This window comes from Podarcis cretensis (genome assembly GCF_951804945.1).
Source record: "Podarcis cretensis genome assembly, chromosome: 1".
NCBI lineage: Eukaryota > Metazoa > Chordata > Lepidosauria > Squamata > Lacertidae > Podarcis > Podarcis cretensis.
The window spans coordinates 61,722,868-61,742,158 of NC_137170.1; the positions used below are offsets into that span (position 1 = coordinate 61,722,868).

The 19,291-nt window shown below is 40.9% G+C and overlaps 1 long non-coding RNA gene across 2 annotated transcripts; it reads left to right on the forward strand.

Annotated features, from left to right (window-relative positions):
- The first annotated feature begins 261 nt into the window (after positions 1-261).
- On the forward strand, positions 262-15,423 carry LOC307216883. Of its 2 annotated transcripts, none has more exons than XR_013839359.1 (3): positions 262-734; positions 1,287-1,568; positions 15,359-15,423. It is a non-coding gene; the product is annotated as an uncharacterized lncRNA (long non-coding RNA). The 2 variants fall into 2 exon arrangements; XR_013839360.1 differs by lacking the exon at positions 15,359-15,423 and adding an exon at positions 2,383-2,741.
- Positions 15,424-19,291: the final 3,868 nt, after the last annotated feature.

The following is a 19,291-nucleotide window of genomic DNA, read 5'->3' on the forward strand; positions in this document are numbered from 1 at the left end:
TGCTGGTCTTTCCCCCACCTCCTCCTCCTCCTCCCTCCTCCCTCCCTCCCTGTTTTTTTCCCCTTGAAAATCCCTCTATTGTGCCAATCAAGCAGATGGTTTGCAGGAAATATAGCTTGGCCCCAATGACCGAAACTAATTTTAACTAGCTTTCCAAACCTGGCACGTTTGTTTTGCTCTTTCAAACCAGCTCCAAAAACAGCTGGCAAGGGTGAATTAAACCCATTAAAGACACATTTATAAGAAATTATATTCACATAGGTTGTCTGAATCTACCCCCTCCTCCTTCTATTCCCCCAAAGAGGGGGGAGAGATGAGTGCATTGAAATGAAAATGGCTTGCATACACTACCCTCCTTAACATCGCCTGAAAGTCTCAAAACATTTTACTAAATAGATTAACTTGACTATTGTTTTGCATCACATTTATCAGCTTCATTAAGTGAATAGCTGAACAAATATATTACGCATGCATGAAAAGCTCTTTTGGGGGCTGTCTTATTGTGTCCTCAGCCCTGACAGGTGGTTAACTGTGTGGTGTTTCCCCCCTTTTTCTCTTCTTTTTCTCTCCCTGCTCCAAAGAAAGAAGGGATCTTGGATAAAACAGCAGAGACGAGACTTGGCAAAGGAACCTGGAGGCGAGAGTTACATGCTTCCACCCCTTCCATTCAGACTGGCCAACCCTGAACGACCATGTTCTCAAATACACAGACGAAGGATGTGATCAGGTCAAAAGTAATTCACTGGAGTTTTGTCCCTGTTTCTTTGCCAGGCCAACTGTGAGGCTAGTTAATTTGTCCCTTCTCTTCTTAATGTGTTTCTCTTGTCTACTTTGAATTTTATTTTCCCATTTGTCATGTGTCTGGTTATTGTTGGTATTAATTCGATCTCTATCTCTACATAAGGGACGCAGGTGGCGCTGTGGGTTAAAGCCTCAGCGCCTAGGACTTGCCGATCGAAAGGTCGGCGGTTCGAATCCCTGCGGCGGGGTGCGCTCCCGCTGCTCGGTCCCAGCGCCTGCCAACCTAGCAGTTCGAAAGCACCTCCAGGTGCAAGTAGATAAATAGGGACCGCTTACCAGTGGGAAGGTAAACGGCGTTTCCGTGTGCGGCTCTGGCTCGCCAGAGCAGCGATGTCATGCTGGCCACGTGACCCGGAAGTGTCTTCGGACAGCGCTGGCCCCTGGCCTCTTAAGTGAGATGGGCGCACAACCCCAGAGTCTGTCAAGACTGGCCCGTACGGGCAGGGGTACCTTTACCTTTTTATCTCTACATATATTTTCCTCAGCTTTTAAGCCACGCAAAGCAATCAAGCAGAGATTAAGCATCGTCCAAGCCTTCCCCCTGCAAACAGCTGAGCAGTCATGACTGTGGTCCACAAGTAGACGGAGCATAGGGCTTCAAGCTCATCAGCTTCATTGGGAGTCCGTCACCTACTCCTGCTCTTCCAGCTTCAGTTTCTAATGTGTCAGATGAGCACATCAACAGCCTATGCCAGCCTTCCCCAAACTGATGCTCTCTAGATGTTTAGGACTACAGCTCCGTCAGTACTGAAGAACTTGATCACACAGTAAGTTACACAGAAGTAAGAAGCAAGATTTAATCCTTCTGTATGATACATACTAACAGAAGAACAAGAATAGTCCTGAATGCTAAGTTTTAGGAAGCTCTTGCAATCCTTGCTGTGATTTCCTGCACCACATTTACAAGGTCAATCAATGATTACAGTGACTGAAGTCTAGACTATAAGAACATAATAAATGCTTGCAAAAGGATCATCTAGTCCAGCACTCAATATGACCCTTACCTTTGTTGCACAGCATTGACACAATTCACTCTAATACCAGTTGAGACCCAGTATATGTCAGGTACAGTGGTACCTTGAGTTACATGCGCTTCAGGTTTCATACGCTTCAGGTTACAGACTCTGCTAACCCAGAAATAGTACTTCAGGTTAAGAACTTTGTTTCAGGATGAGAACAGAAATCGTGCTCCGGCGGCGCGGCAGCAGCAGGCCGCCCCATTAGCTAAAGTGGTGCTTCAGGTTAAGAACAGTTTCAGGTTAAGAACGGACCTCCGGAACAAATTAAGTACTTAACCTGAAGTACCACTGTATATCTATCATCTCTGCATACTGGTTAAATCCTAATGAGAGTGAAACTGTTCTAGGGTGGACAATCTACACATGGAATTCTGTTAATGCTGAGACTGTAAATGTTATTAAAACATTCATAAGCTACTTTGTACTATCTAAGCCATGTTGAGAATATACTGTTGAAAAGTGGTATACAAATATTCTCTAAGTATATAAATACATAATTTCTTAAGCTTTTCTTTGTAATAATGGTGCTTCAACCCAGCTGATCACTAATTACCATTTTCAGTTTCCCTTCATTCAACAATATCCTAGACAACCAAACCAGAAGGCACGTATAGTTAAAGCTATGGTTTTCCCAGTAGTGATGTATGGAAGTGAGAGCTGGACCATAAAGAAGGCTGATCACTGAAGAATTGATGTTTTTGAATTATGGTGCTGGAGGAGACTCTTGAGAGTCCCATGGACTGCAAGAAGATCAAACCTATCCATTCTGAAGGAAATCAGCCCTTAGTGCTCACTGGAAGGACAGATCATGAAGCTGAGACTCCAATACTTTGGCTACCTCATGAGAAGAGAAGACTCCCTGGAAAAGACCCTGATGTTGGGAAAGATGGAGGGCACAAGGAGAAGGGGACGACAGAGGACGAGATGGTTGGATAGTGTTCTCGAAGCTACCAGCATGAGTTTGACCAAACTGCGGGAGGCAGTGGAAGACAGAAGTGCCTGGCGTGCTCTGGTCCATGGGGTCACAAAGACAACAACAACGGCCGTGCTGTAGATAGATATTATGTAAGCTTTTTGCAAGTGAGTAATATTAAAACACTTGTTTTTTTAAATTTTCAATTCCTCAGTTTCACTGAGTTTTCAGCTCTGGTTTATTTCTGGTGGGTTGAAGCCAACTTATACCCCCTTAATATATACGACTGAAAAATGTCAGCAGCATTGAATATAGTGTGAATAAATGCTTTTGGAATGATTCACAGTCTGCTTGAAATTTCACAGTCCCAAGTATTTTGGTGCTCACTGCAACCTCGCCTACCTCTTTGCATAGTACCACGCACAAAGATGACCTCTCTTCACCACAAATGGTAGCATAGGGCCAACTTTAAGAGAGCTTTGAATGGCTGTGTTTAACCTTCCCTATGTAATGTGCACCCTAAAGGCTGAACTACAAATCATATGATATGTTTAGAACATGCCTTGTAAAATAATCCCTAGCGCCCCGTACTTTTTCAAGTAAATGGAAGTCTTGTTTTCTTTTTCTTCTCCATACTTCCTTCCAACTTATTTAAAAACAGGTTTTTAACTGGAGCTTTTGAGAAGCTCAGTTATCAGCTATGCACAATGAACCGTACAGCAGAGAAAATGTTTTGATAAGAGTTTCAAAGCTGGCCTGATAATCTAATTAGAGAGTGTAAGTTCTCTGCCAGAGAGCTGCCTACAGAGGGTGGCGGGGGGAGGCTTTTCTCACACCTGGTGGATTGTTTGGTCAATCTTCTTAAATGCCTGTGGCTTTACAGGGGAAAAAATTTTTTTCCTTAAAACATACACCCCTATACAAGTTGCTGTGCAATGCGATTGAAAGAATGTGGTGGTTGTCAACATGAGTTTGGTATAAGGGTGTGGTACAAAATGTGGGTTCACTTTACGTTGACCTTTACTCACAGTTATCAAAAAATGGCATATAAAGGAAGGTGTGGGAAGACTTTAAAAGACCATAATAAATTTGGATAACTGTTAAAATTAAGAGCTGAGCACCCATGTGTATTTTTGGTTCTTAGGACTCAAAATAGTTAGCAGCTGTGAGTGAGAAGTTCTGAATTGTAGCCACACCAACAGAACTTTTTTTTATAATTAAAAAAAAAGCACAAAAAACACCCTGTTTAGTCCTTGATTCCTACAAACAAAATAAAGTACCTTGTCGAATAGGGCCCATTGAGCAGGAATTATGGGTTAAGAGAGGGGGTACGAGATGGCAGCGTGGGTGCTTGTTTATCAGGCAGGAGTTGTCAGTTGTTAGCAAAGCCAATGAAAGGAAGGACGCCAGAGTCTGATGGCTGGGATAGCATTGATGTGAGGTAACGGAGTAATCGGATTGAAAGTTAGCCATAGTATTTATGTCAGTTCACGTTTCGTCAAATGAATAATATGGGGTTGCTACCTAGCCCAGGCCTTGGCCTAAGGGTTCAATTATAAAGCGTCTAGGGCTCATTTGATTCAAATATAAATTAATTCTCACTGAAGCATTGGCTGATTAATCTATTTGCATAATAGTACGAGGGGAACTGCACCATGGTTATTTTGCAGGGATTCTGAAAAGCTTTAAATTCATTTAAAAGAATATTGTGTGAGAAGTCAGAGAAGCTGAAATACCTCTATAGGGCTTCTGAAGCCATTTTTAGAAAGAGGCTGATGGGCTAAATTCTAAGGGTGTCTGAATTTGATTGCACCAAAAAAAAGGCTGCATTTCTGTCTCCTTTATGTCTGCTGTGCGTCCTTTGCTTTCAAAAGTGTGCTCCATTCCCACCATTTTTCTTTCTTTCATGGACCATATACTAAGATAGGCTGAAGGAATATTGGGCCATTTACCACAGCAAAGCTTTTGATGCAATAATACACGTCCAAATAGGTCACCCCTCTTCAGGATGATTGGCGTTATAAGCACATGATTAATGGATAAAGAAGAATTAGGAATTATCACTAGTGGTACTAGTGCAAGTATACATTAAATAGTGATTCCTACATAAAAGTAAGGAATGGGTCATTTTTTTTGTTGCTTCAGTTTTTTTGTCAGCCAGTTTAAATGGGTCATTGTTCTACTCCACACCCACAGATGCTTACAAGACAAGCATCTGATGCAATAGCTCATTCCAAAATACAGTACAATAATTATAGAGCAATCCTTTGGGGTAGGAATAGGAGGAATCAAAGGCAGAGGAAGCTTCAAATCCAAACCCAAGGTAGCCATAGGCTTCTGTTCTGGGAAATAAATGATGCTATTCCCCAATTCCATGAGTGTTTTGGGGAAACAGGAGAGCTTTGGATCCACAGCTTCTCCCAGAATGCCTTATTTTTGCCCTTTCTGGAGTCCAAGATCTGATGTTGGTAGAGCAACAACTATCTCCAGGGACCTCTTTCTCCATTCTTGGAGAGAGAGATGCAAAATAGTCTAACAGCTTCTGGGATGCTCTCAGAGAGACCAGAGGACTTCAACCTTAGACTGTGCACACACTATACCTCTAGAGGACATTTGAAGCACATTTTGACCCCTCAAATAATTCTGAGCACTGTAGTTTGTTAAGGCTTGCCAGGAATTGTAATTCTGTGAGAGGTAAACTACAATGCCCAGAATACTTTGAGGGAATGAATATGGTTTGAATGTGCTTTAAAGGTATTGTATGTAATCAGCCTTTGTTTTTTAGGTGACACTGCTGTTATATTTTACAGACTGGAGACTCATGCTTCCACAGAAGCAGATGTTGCCTCCTGCTACATATGCATACATTATATTTTACTTTCCCTATAGTCTATGATTTGAATATAGGGATTTGCTTTTATCTTCTGGAATCAACTAGTCTGCATAACATTTGTTGATTTCTGTTTCTGTCATTGGTAAAGACTGGAATGTGACCTTCCCCCTGTTCCTTAAAATATATAGAATTTACTGGATAGAATTTGGGAGGAAAAAAAATTAAAGGAGAAGCATTTGCCTTGGCTTCTAGTATCCTTTGCAGTGACATTATTCTGGAGAGAGAATGCATGAAGGAAGGAAGGAGGGAAAGGCAAAATTGCAACTCCAGAGCAATTTAATATGATTTATCAAACCTGATTGCCTCAGAATAATGTACAGTATAATCTCATTAAGCTAAATGGGCCTGAAGTTATTAAATAGTTGTGGGTCACCAGAAGATTAGCTAAATGGGGTGCTATTTACATTGGATTATACTGTGTACCAGAAAATGAATACATGCCTAATTTCTTCTCTGAATATTTATTCATTCTTAACTTTTACATGGCTGCTACCAATTTTCATGTGTTGGTTAGACAAGGAAAGGTATTGGTCACTGACAGAAAGAATATACTACACACAAGGACCAATATGGTGAAAAGTTTCTTCTCACAGCTGGAGAGCTACTATCCTTTAACTCTTACCCTCTGCCCTTGACTCTTACTCACCTTACAAACGGGACAATAGGCTGGTTCCTTTAAATTTCCCAAAACAAAATGAAAGCAGACAGTTTCTTCTTCTTGCTCTTTCCCTTATCAGTTGTAGTATCTGCCTCCATTTACTCCTTTGCTCTATGGCACAAGGAATCCTTGTGTCTGGTGGGAGGGATGGCAGATAGGGAAGGGAGTAAACAGAAGGAGCAAGAGCTGCTTTCTCTCCAGATGCAAAAGTCAGTGTGGTGGAGTGGTTAGTCGTTAGTGTGTCAGACTGGGAGTCTAGGGTTTAAATCCCCACTCAGGCATGAAGCTCACTGGGTGAATATGGGCGAGTGTCAGCCTAATCCTACCCCACAGGATTGCTGTGGCGATTAAATGAGGAGGGGGAGGACCATCTATGCCACCTTGAGCTCCTTGGAGAAAAAGGTGGGATATAAATGCAGTAGGTAGATAGATAGATTCAGAAGTTTTAAGGAACTTTGTTAAAGTGGGAATCTCACATTACCTTCATTATTCTAAAAAAAAAAATTAACCCAGAAGGAAAAACAACTGATTTCTGAAGGACTGGGGCAGAACTCTGAAGGTGAGTAAATTACTGTGAGCACACCAAATGACTTTGCCCAAAGAATCTTGGAAAATGTACTTTACAGACCCATAGTTCCCAGCACTCTTGACAAACTACAGTTTCCAGGATACTTTGAGGGAAGTCATATGCTTTAAATGCGCTTTAAATGTATGGTGTGTACACAGCCATGATATAACCAAAATGTGTTAGGCACCACCAATGTTTTTCATGGTTTGTTAAGCATTTTGGGATTCCCTTATTTTTTTGGGGGGGGGCTATTAGTGAAGTAACTGAGGGACTTTTGAAGTGAATCTGACATGAGTATGGTGCTTGAATTAGCCTTGAGGGAACTGGTGGTGAGCTCAGATTTTCCTCACAAATTGAAGTTTCTGGTGCGTGTAGGGGGGCGGGGGGAGAGAGATCTCTTCAGGGCAGGACTTGATGACACTTAAGGCTCTGGCTACCAGGTGTGGTCCCTCCAATTCACTGCCTTATAACAGTGCTTATAGAACAGCTGCCTTTTGACTGTATACTTAAAAGTTAGAATGGCATGCCTAATTAATAGAACATTGTCACAGGATAATGGTGGCCCTGCTGATTTGCTGTAGTGTTTGTCATCAGCAAACAATACTGAGGCAAACACTAAGACATCTGCTTCCCAAACAGAAGCCCATCTTCTTCCTGTGACAACTTTCTAGCCCAATTAGCCATTTACTTTTATACCAAAAATGATTGATTTTGGCTCACTTGGTTTTGCCTGGAATTAAAGCAGTCCAGCTTTAACTGATTTAGGAAGGTGACCCAACCATTAGTATTAACCACCAATAAGTATCCTGTAGAAGAAAGAGTTATTGAGGCACCCAGGCCAGCTATAAAAGGATCTCAGGAAAGTTGAGACATAGTCTGATACCTTAGAGAACTGCTACTTGCCAAACGAGAAAATGCTTGACTAGAATGCTCAATGGACCATTAGTAATAGTAGTTGTTATTATTATTATTATGCTTCCATCTTAATCCCATCATCCCCCCCCACCCCCGATCCAGTTTCAGGTCCTGTTCCACTTCTTCCTTCAATGTTCCACTGATTGACAGATAAATCTATTTTCTTAAGTGCTGTTCATTGGTGAAGAGGAAAAAAACACAGTGAAAGAACAATAGCACATTTAGTTCTTTTAGGTGAATCATTGAGAGAAATGCTCTTTTACTCAGAGTTGCAGGAAGCTGAATGACTGGCATAACTAACTAGCCATTCTACAATGGGATATGTTCAGCAATATTTATGTGAGCTTTGTAGGCTAAGATACACTTGGGTGGCAATGAATTGTCAGTTCCTATATCAATCTGCCAAGTATGAATAGGCCTTAGTGAGCCTGAACATTAAGTTCAGGAATCCGTAAAGCTGATAGAGATCATGCATGATATCGATATGACCTTAATCTCGGAGGATATAAATTAATCCATTTTAAGCAAGCAAGCCACCTTATTCTGCAAAGCTGCACCTCAGATTTTGCACAGGACATTTTATAAAGAAGCAAATAGCTAATTAATGTGATAACTGAAGTGGCAGCTATTGTGATATGTTTACCACTGTGCTGGCTTCCATTGGTATCCCCCAAATTAGTGTTATAAAGAAACCTTGTCTGTGATAACTAAATCTGTGTTAAGATATTTAGGATCAACATTTGAGGTCCATCCACTATTCCTCCAGCCACCGTAACACAGATTTCCCTCCCAACTTGTCATAAGGGCCCTGGAGTATTGTTTGATTTCAGGGCTATATATCTACCACCCATGACTTAATCATGAGTAAGGGAACTGACATACTGTGTATTACTGAGATGTGGGTGTGTAAGCTGAGAGAAACTGATTTCTCAGCAGTGGTGTTTGCCTAGGGTCAGCTGAGTTTCCCTATAACACTAATATATGCATGAGAATTGGTTGGTGAGAGATCATTATAGCCTATAGCAGCCTTCCTTAAACTAGTGTACTCCAAATGTTTTGGACAACAATTCCCATCCACCCCAGCTGGCATGGCCAATACTCATGGATGATGGGAGTTGTAGGAGAACACCTGGTTGCAGAAGGATTTGTATTTCTTCTCTCTCTCCTCACTGCCCTCAGAATGCCTGCTGAAGTCCTGGTTCCTCTCTGGAATAGCAGTGGTAGTCACCATCACTCCCAAGTGCCTCTCCCACTTTGCAGAGCTCAGTCTTCTCCTTGGCTTTCTGAGGAGCTCCAAGCAGTGAAGCTTTCTAAGAGATGAGTACAATATTAATGGTGAAAGTCTCAGAGTGAATTTGACTGAAGCCAGAAAAGAGCTCATTACTGAGCCTACTGAGTGACAGTGATGGTGACAAAGCCATTTTAAGTCCTTTGCTGCTTGAGGCAATGAAAAATATAGTGTCTCACCCAGTCCATGTATGATGGCTAATAAAGCTAGCAGCTTAATCTTCCTTCAACACTGGTGACCCAATAGCATCTTCCATGGTATCCGAGAGCAGCAGACTAGCTTAAGGAGCAGAAGACAGATTATGGGGCAGAAATGCCACCTAAGGCAGCTGGCCCTGGATTGCAATGAAAAAGCATGACTTGTCAAGCCACCATTGCATCCTCAGGGTGCCACCCAGTGGAGCTTTTCCAAGTTGTTCAGGGCCTACTTCAACTTGGGCAAATTGGTGGCATTAGAGAAACTTTGGAGAGTCACTAAGATAAGTTTGCTAAGTACTTTGAAAATAAAGGCTTTTGCATTTACCTTGACCTGGACTTGTTCAGAAGTTCAGACAGTGGATGTATCTATGGCACCATTAAGTTATGGGGTTATGGGATGCATTTTTGTTTTTGCAGCTTTGGGCTGTGAAGAAGGGGCTTGAATGAGTGTGGCCTGCTATATGTCTTCTTGACTATTGTCCTTCTTGACTAGCAAAAGTGGGTTGACCAGCTGAATCTAGAAGATAACAAACATCTCTTTATGAAAGGCAAAAAATTCAATTGTCATTAATAATTTGGTGGTGAGGCTGCTCATGAAGAACCCCTTCTTCATGCCCAGAAACATTATGCCAAACTGGGCAACATTATCCTCAGAGATGTCCAAATCACTGCGGTTTGGAACAGTTCAGTCTGCCACCTTGATTCGAAAAGGCATCCAATAGTATCTAAACAATAAACCAAAGCCTGTACCTTAATCTCAGGAACCATCACATCCAACTGGAATGATGATGTCTTCAGAGCATTCTAAACTGAGTTTGGAACCATCATGCCAAATTGGGTTATGTGATGCCAAATTGGGCCATGATGTTTTCAGAAGCATCCAAATTGGCATAGTTCAGAACAGTCATCTCTTTGGAATGGTTCAGTCCACCACCTGGAGTCAACAGTATTCAAGTGTAGACCAAAACCCACTCCTCACTCTTCGGAACTGTCACTCCAAATTGGGTGATCATCTCTTCAGAGGCATCCAGGCTGGTGCGATTTGGAACCATCACATCAAACTGGGCCATGATATCTACTACTTGCAACCAGAAGTTTCAATAAGGCAGAATTAGTTACGGTGCATACAATGACTTGGAGGAGTATCACACAGTTTGCTCTCATGTCAACTGAACCACCTCAACTATTCCATGGAGGCCTGTTTGGTGTGATCTTCCATTTTTCTCCAGTGTCACATGTCATATGGCCCTGGAAAACTGGTCACAGTTCCAAATGGCCACAATCCCCCCTTATTTTCCTTTTTTTTAATAAATGTTTATTAAATTTTTTTAAATACAAATGCAAAAATAATCAACAATATAGCATATATCATGACATATTTTCAAAACCTCTTTGGACTCCCTCACATCTCCCGCTCCCACTTACATCGTCTTAAATTTTAACCAGCAAATTATCATCTTATTTATATTCCTAGGTCCCATTCTTTTAAACATAATCTAATCGTTCTCCAAATGGTTTATATTTCCCTCGATCTACTTATCGTCCTAATTCCATCTAATTTAGTGGTGGTCAATTATTTATGATCTAGCATCCTTCTTAACATTCAACCAAATTACAATGCTTTTTTAAATAAATCTTAAATTTCTTCCAGTCTTCTTCAACCTTCTCTTCTCCCAGGTCTCGGATTCTGCCAGTCATCTCGGCTAATTCCATATAGTCTATCAGCTGCATCTGCCACTCTTCCAGTGTGGGTAAATCTTGGGTTTTCCAGTGCTTAGCGATAAGTATCCTTGCTGCTGTTGTTGCATACATAAAAAATGTTTGGTCCTTCCTTAACACCTTCTGGCCGACAATACCCAAAAGGAAGGCCTCTGGTTTCTTATTGAAGGTATACTTAAATACCTTTTTCAGCTCATTATATATCATTTCCCAGAAAGCCTTCACTCTAGGGCAAGTCCACCAGAGGTGAAAGAATGTTCCTTCATTTTCTTTACATTTCCAACATTTATTATCAGACAAATGGTATATTTTGGCAAGTTTAACTGGGGTCATGTACCATCTATATATCATTTTCATTTCCCAGTCCTCAAACATAATGTTGTGCCCAATGTCCTGTGCCCACTTTATCATAACCGATTTAACCATTTCATCTTGTGTATTCCATTCTAACAGCAAGTTGTACATTCTTGAGAGTATCTTAGTCTTAGGTTCTAACAGTTCTGTTTCCAATTTCGATTTCTCCACCCGGAACCCTAACTTTTTGTCATTTTTAAAAACTTCTTTAATCTGAGCGTAATATAACCAGTCTTGCACTTTGTCTTTAATTTTCTCCAAACTCTGCAATTTCCAATTGTCTCCATCTTTTTCTAATATTTCCCAATATTTTGGCCATTTGGCCTCCATATTGGGTCTTTTTCGGGCCTTAGCTTCCAGCGGTGAAAGCCACCTTGGAGTTTTATTTTCCAGTAAGTCTTTGTATTTTGTCCAGACATTAAACACTGCTTTTCTGACAATATGGTTCTTAAAGGCCTTATTGATCTTAACCTTGTCATACCATAAATATGCATGCCAACCAAAAGCATTGTTAAAACCTTCCAGATCCAATACATCAGTGTCTTCGAGAAGTAGCCAATCTTTTAGCCAGCAGAAAGCTGCGGCCTCATAGTACAACTTTAGGTCTGGCAGGGCAAAGCCCCCTCTTTCTTTCGCATCAGTTAATATCTTAAACTTGATTCTTGGCTTTTTGCCCTGCCAGACAAACTTAGAAATATCTCTCTGCCACTTCCGGAAGCACTCCGTCTTGTCCACAATCTGTAATGTTTGAAACAAAAACAACATTTTTGGCAATACATTCATCTTGATAGCGGCAATTCGGCCTAAGAATCCCCCCTTATTTTCCTATATAGCAATGCCATTTTTCAAAATATGGAAAAAATAACATTATGTATTATATGTCTATCAAATAATTTACCCTTATTAGAAACAAAGGAAGATAGCTTATACCAAATCCAACCTTATAACTTGGTATTGCCTATACCAATTGGGTACCCCCCCACACCAAAAAAATAATAATGTTGCAGAGGGCAGCTCCCCATTATCTATGACCACTGGCCATGCTGGCTGGAGCAGATGGGATTTGCAGTCTAAGATATCCAGAGGTCACCGTGTTGGCTACTCCTGGTCTGCACTGACTGACGGTGGTTCTCCAGGGTTTCAGACAAGAGTATTTCCCATTCCTACTTGAAGAAGCCAGGGATTGAACCTGGGACCTTCTGCCTGCAAATCATGTGATCAACCACTGAGCCATGGCCCTTTCCCATAGTGACATTTGAGGCAGAGGTTAGAATGTACATCTGTTGTTTAATTGTGTTTTGCTGCATCCGGAAGTCCATTTCTCTCCAGCATCCATCATAGTCATTATTATTTTAGTAAAAACAGAACTGATAGTTCAGACACACAGTTCCGCTATATAGAAATGGCAGAAATATATTCTATGGCATGTGGAAAACTCATTACTACTACTACTACTACTACTATTTCCTTATTGGTAGAATTATACTGAAAGATGAAGAGTTCATAAAACTACGAACTGGTGGTGACCCAATAATCCAACATATGGAAGAAGCCAAAATAAATCCCATGAAGCTGACAGATGAAAGAGAAGCCAGAGTGCAAACTAGCTTACAAAAAATGGTCAAATATTGTCAAGTGATCTGATGGTAGGTTGTCTTATATACCAACTGCATTGTGAAAAGTAAAAAACAAGCACTATGTCTTGCCAGGAATAACTAGCTTGAAAATGAAAGCAGGGAGACAGGGAGATGAGCAGGAGGAGAGAAAGGATTGTTGTCTTTTTAATGGACTTTTAAGAAGTGAACAGCCACAGTGTTTCTAGGGAATGTGATCCTGGTCAGTAACACACAGACCTCGGGGCAGAGAGGTCCTTAACATTCCGTTAGGACCTTTTGAACTCTGTTCATGCTACAAAAACTTCCTTTGAAAGGAACTGATTCACTGGCCTGTCAGAATTAAGGGGGGAGTGATGCTAAATTAATGCCCTCCCCCCGCATCTTGTTTGACTAAGAATCTGGCTGGGGAAGTATTAATTCCAATTGCTGCTGGATTAACAGTAGGCCCTATATTCAAACCCTTATTAGCCCTTTAATATGAAAGAAAAGCCACACATGGCTATTAATTACGTAAACAGCATTACTTTTTCATCGTGCATTAAAAAAGAAAGAAAGGAAAAGACCAGCCATTTCCCCATAATGGTGGGGGACTTCAGGAGTATAATTTAATTACAAACCCAAATGATCGAGGCAGACCAAACACTACAACATTTTCCTTTCCCCCTTTTTTTATTTTAATACAATCATTCTCTCATTAATTGCTCGGATCTGTGAAGGGAAGGCCTCCAAGCCCGGGCTTTGCACAAAACTCATCCAAGAGTGAAGAGGGCAAGCTGAACACTTTAGTCCGTCCAGCTGCCTTTAAGTGAATGGTTTTCTGAAGGGTATGAATGCTTTCTGTCTCTCCTCATACAATGTAGGTGTTACTGCTCTGAGGGAAAGAAACAAAACAATAATCACTTGAAGGGAGCTCAGTCCTGCGGAGGGGAGGGCAGCGTTCTCACTCACTCATAAAATCATGCCTCCTTCATATCAGTAAGAGGGACATGGTACAAAAGGTGACTTCGAATGGTACTTTCAGGGGGTCAGGAGAGCTCTTTGAAAGCACCGAGCTATTCTAAATGAGATTGGAATAGCATCTGCCTTGGTTTTGTGAGTCAATCGGTGGGCATTTTACAGTGAAATAACCCTCAAAAAGACCAAGTAGCACTTCTAAAGATGCACAGAGGAGATGCATTTTAATACAAAGACCCCTTCCACTACGCCTGCCTGCCTGCATGGATATCCACCATTAACATCTCTACAAATGCCTTTTAGAATAACGAAATTATTATTATTATTACTATGGGATTCTCTCTCTCTCTCTCTCTCTCTCTCTCTCTCTCTCTCTCTCTCTCTCTCACACACACACACACACACTTCTCTGCCATAATAATGCAAACACTGGGGTCTTATGATATATAGTAGGTGCTTCTTTTATAACAGGACATGTTGGCACAGATAAATTTTGTTTGCCATAAATGTGGGCAAAGTGGTTCTTGTTAAACATACGTGACATATATAAGCAGTGGCCTATAGCTAGTTTTTTTTTAAAAAAAAATTGTTAAAATGAGAGTGTGCTGCATGTAGAATGAGGCACATTTCTGCCCTGTCCCCCCAATAATAATGTTATTTATGTGAATCTGAACCTATTCAAGATCTTTCACATTATTTGTTAATATTCCATTCCATAGATTAGGCAGAAGAGGTTGTTCTCAATCCTGAATAAGGATTAATAAGTGAAGTTGGATGTTTTGGTTAACCCATAATTTTTTAATTATGCTATTTTCTGTATCTAGATGCTGAACTTAAGGGAAAATTTGTTTAAAATAAGTCACTCAGTTTCAAAAGGATGCAATGCAAGCTAGGGGCATTTTTGTAAGCTGGCTTTTCTTTTTCTTCTCTCTTATATACAGTGTTCCCTCAGGTTACATACGCTTCAGGTTACAGACTCCACTAACCCAGAAATAGTACCTCGGGTTAAGAACTTTGCTTCAGGATAAGAACAGAAATTGGGCTCCGGCGGTGCGGCGGCAGCAGGAGGCCCCATTAGCTAAAGTGGTCCTTCAGGTTAAGAACAGTTTCAGGTTAAGAACGGACCTTCAGAACGAATTAAGTATGTAACCAGAGGTACCACTGTAATGTAAACATTATATAGCTAAGATAACTTGCAGTATGCAAAGAAAAGCTAAAATGTAATAAACTTGACTTCTCGTGCTGTGGAAAGGTGAAATTAACCATTAGTAAATTTGATATCGGAATGCCTTTGGTCATGCTCTGTGTAGCTCTGATAATAATTAAATTAGGTTTACTATTTACAGATTTGCCTCTTCTGCAGAGGGGCTGCAGGCTTCAGACTTGCATTCTGTGGAGAGGTATACTGCTGTCCATTTTCCCCCAACTATTTTTTCCATCAAGGTCTCTCACTCTTTACACAGGAATTCCTATCCAGCACGTTGGCTGCTAATAGATTGATGGGAGAAAGGTGGAAAGGCACAAATAGGTAAGTTTACTGAAATCGGGTGCCTCTTTCTTGGGGGGGGGGGTGTTTTAAAAAACCATTCTGGCCATGTTCAGTCTGCATTTAAGCCCTTTTGCGTTAGTTACTTTTGGTCTGAGGAGACCTTTACTCTGATTCCAGCATAAAAGGGTGAGGTGCAGTGCTTTCTATAGCAAAAGCCCTTGCTGGGTCAGAGTAAAAACCTCTCCCCCCACGCACCAAAGCGGACCAACACAAAAGGTTTAAGGAGGAAAATTGTTAAAAGGGAAACCCTTTTCTCTTTGGGATGAATGCATTGGGGAGATTAAAACTTTCATTTGAGATTTTGCTGTATTCATAGTAGTGAGGCTATGAATAGAGCTAAGTCAGAGCCCGCAGTGGTGGTGGTGTGCCCTTTTATACTCTGGCACATCTTCAGACACAGGTTGTTTTGCACTTGAAAGAAGGGGAATGTGGGATTTTGACAGCTGATATTGGCCTCTGAGCTCTTGATGGGGATTTTCTAATTAACCCCAAGAGCCCATCAGGTGGTCAAACTGGAATGATTTCTGTCAGAGAGGGCAAAAAGTTGGGTTTCCCTATTCCTCCTTTCTATCGAGTTCACTGGGGAAGTCTTTTAACATCACCTATTAAATGAAACCAATTTTGCTTCTCTTTAAAGGGGTTTGGAAACTGAAAGGGCAATGTAACCCAGGCAAGCTGGAGGTTTCACAAAGGACTTTTGAACAGGTTAAAAAACTGTGTCGATAGCCAAAATGACAATGCCATTAAAATATCTTAACGATTACATTGTCAGTGTTTTGGCCCCAGAGATAGATAGATAGATAGGTAGGTAGGTAGGTAGGTAGATATTCTGTTTAATTTTGAAAATGTCAAGTTGAATTCTTTTTCAGAGGAACTAGATGAGCATTTACATTCTTGTGTATATCCTGAACGTGAATGATGAAGCGCTCTGAATCTGAAATAACTTTTCCTGACTGCACATATCATTTTCCTACTATGTGGCACCTATCAAGTGCTCACCTTTTGTGAATTGAACTCACTACATAATTCGTTTCCACAGTCCTGGAAAAATTTGTGGCTACCAGGTCTCCTCCTGTGAGCATACAACACACACTGCAGAATTGTCCTAGCAAAATATGGATGTTTGTTTTTTCAGTTTCCTTGCCATAATTAGTGCAACAAGATATATGTGGATTAGACTCTTTATACTGACTCAGGTTAGTTGGGAGAGGACCAGCATGATCTGAAGCACACTGCACATCTTGAAAGCATGCATTTGAATCTGAAGTGATGCAACAGAACTCTCAATCTATGATGTCAGAGTGATCAGATTTACTAGCTGGGAAGCATACATTTACATCATGTTTAGAAATGTGCACCAAAGCTGAGCTCCATGTGGAACAGCCCTGAAGGCAAAATCTAAATCTAATTCTACGAAAACTGCAACTGCAGAGAAGGAACATTTGTGCTCAACACAGGAGATGAAATCCACCTGTCTATTTCTTGACTGGGTCTTGTAGGTTTAAGCTGCAAGGAGCCACAGATGAAGTTTCAGCATAAGTGATGCTGTCTATATCATGCTTTCGCCGCATAAATCAAACCCATGCATTCACTCCCTGACAAATGGAAGCGGACACCGTAAGGAAGAGGGTGTGAAGCATGTAGGTTTAGAACAGCTAGTAGAAAGACATGATTATTTGTATTATTGCAGCACTGAGAGGCAACAAGCGAGATCATGGGGGCCATTGTGTTAGACATGGCATATATTTATAGAAAAGGACAGCTTTGGTTCCAAAGAGCTTACAACTTACACCGAAAAGAAAGAAAGGGTTGAAAAGGAAATAGAGGCAAAGAAGAAAAGTGACTTGTTCACAATTTCAGCTTTCCCTTCCGTCAGTGTGTGGGAGTGATCTACAGGCTTTGAAGAACAGAAGCAAAAAAGGAGGAGGGATGGAATAAGAATTCCAGTGAGCTTGCATATTGTAAGACTGTTTGCTACATTATAATTGGTTTTGCCTATTGAAAGTTGGCTAAAATATTTGCTTTACCCCCTCCATGCATCACCAAGACCAAGAGTGTATTCTAAAGCCTCATAAAATGATTCTGCTGTGTTGAAGATTAGAGATATAAAAGCCTTTTTTATGATCTCTATTTTGCCATGTGCATTTGCAGTGAACTGCAAACTCCTACCCCCCTAGCGGTATAATTCAATCAAGCCACATTCAAGGTTGGGTCCGATACTGAAGAGTACACAGAGAAGCTTTGACTTGAGTGTTATTCCTTGTTTCATGGGGGGAGAGAGTAGGAAGGTAAGAATGTTCCATTCCCTGGTCATTCCATGGTGGGAAGAACTAGGGAAGAACTGCACCAATCCTTAAGTGCTACTCATCCAGGCCTGAAAAGCCATGGGCTACTTGGTGTGCATAGGTTGTTTGGTGTCCTTTTCCTGGCCTGTCATATTGAGGTAGTCTGCTTCTATGGAATGCTGGAATAACTCAAGCTGGAAGTGTTATTATGCAGAGAATATAATGCTACCATGTAAAATAACATGAGGCAATCACAATATTTTATACAACTCTGTCAGTGTGCATAGAGCATAAGAGAATATAGAATATGACAGGCTCCTGCCAGAAGGAGCCTTAACGTAAAATTCAGCACAGGAAGAACACATAGCTATCAACTTTTCCCTTTTTTAAGGGGAAATTCCCTTATTCCGAATAGGATTCTTTGCAAGAAAAGGGAAAAGTTGACAGCTATGGAAGAACAGCAGATAAGGGAGGTAAGTGGAGGTAGGGATCAGTAGGATGTTGTCCATGGTCTATTTGTGACAATAGTGCTATATAACATTTTGTCATTTTCTTTCTGTGCAGCAGTAATTGCATCAATTGCTGGAAAGAAGGAGATTTTCGATGTCCATAAAAGCAAGATTAAACCTAGTTATGCACTTTAAGCCCAACTATTTTCAGAACATGAACCTCCTTTGCACACAGCCAATCCTAGAGGTTCCGCATAGCTTTGAGTAGCTCCATAGAAATACATGTGCACTCTTCACATTGAAGCAGCTGCTGCCCCACCATACCATTTGCCACTAAGTGCTATGCCGTATTTTAATCAGTTTTACAAAATAAGCCACCTATCCTGGGACCATTGGTGAATGGTGGCTTGACTGGGAAAGGTTACTCTTAAGGACTGCATGGGCTAAATTTGTAACTAAAGCAGATTATAAAATTACATTCATTCATTCATTTATCATAATGTATATAATACTTGGTTGTAAACAGAACCTATAAACAATGTACAAAAAACAAACAAACACAAAAAACACAAAACATTAAAACTGTCAGTGAAAAATTCCAACAGTAATAATAATGAAAATCTACAAAAAGCTAAAAACAGATTCAAACACATGTTGACTTCTGCATGTCTGGATAGGCTTGCCTGAACAAAAATGCTTTTGGTCACCTCCTGCCTGATGTGAATAAGGAAGGGAGTTCTAGAGTGTAGGTGTTGCCATGCTAAATGATTGATTTCTTACAAATGCAGAGCATAAGTATTTATGATGACCTCAGCTTGCATTTATTTTTATTTTCTTTTACAATCAGTCGCAGCTGATCAGCTTCCAAATATGAATGACCCATGGGCATTGTATGATGTATATCTAGACCAAACAATAAAAATGAACAGGTTGAGATTAGCCGTAATCAAGGAGAGAGGTGGCTTGATACATACCGTATTTTTTGCACCATAACACTCACTTTTTTCCTCCTAGAAAGTAAGGGGAAATGTCTGTGCATGTTATGGAGCGAATGCCTGCGGGTGGCGGGGGGGATCTGCTGCAGTCGTGAGCAGAGGATCCATGGTTTCCCTT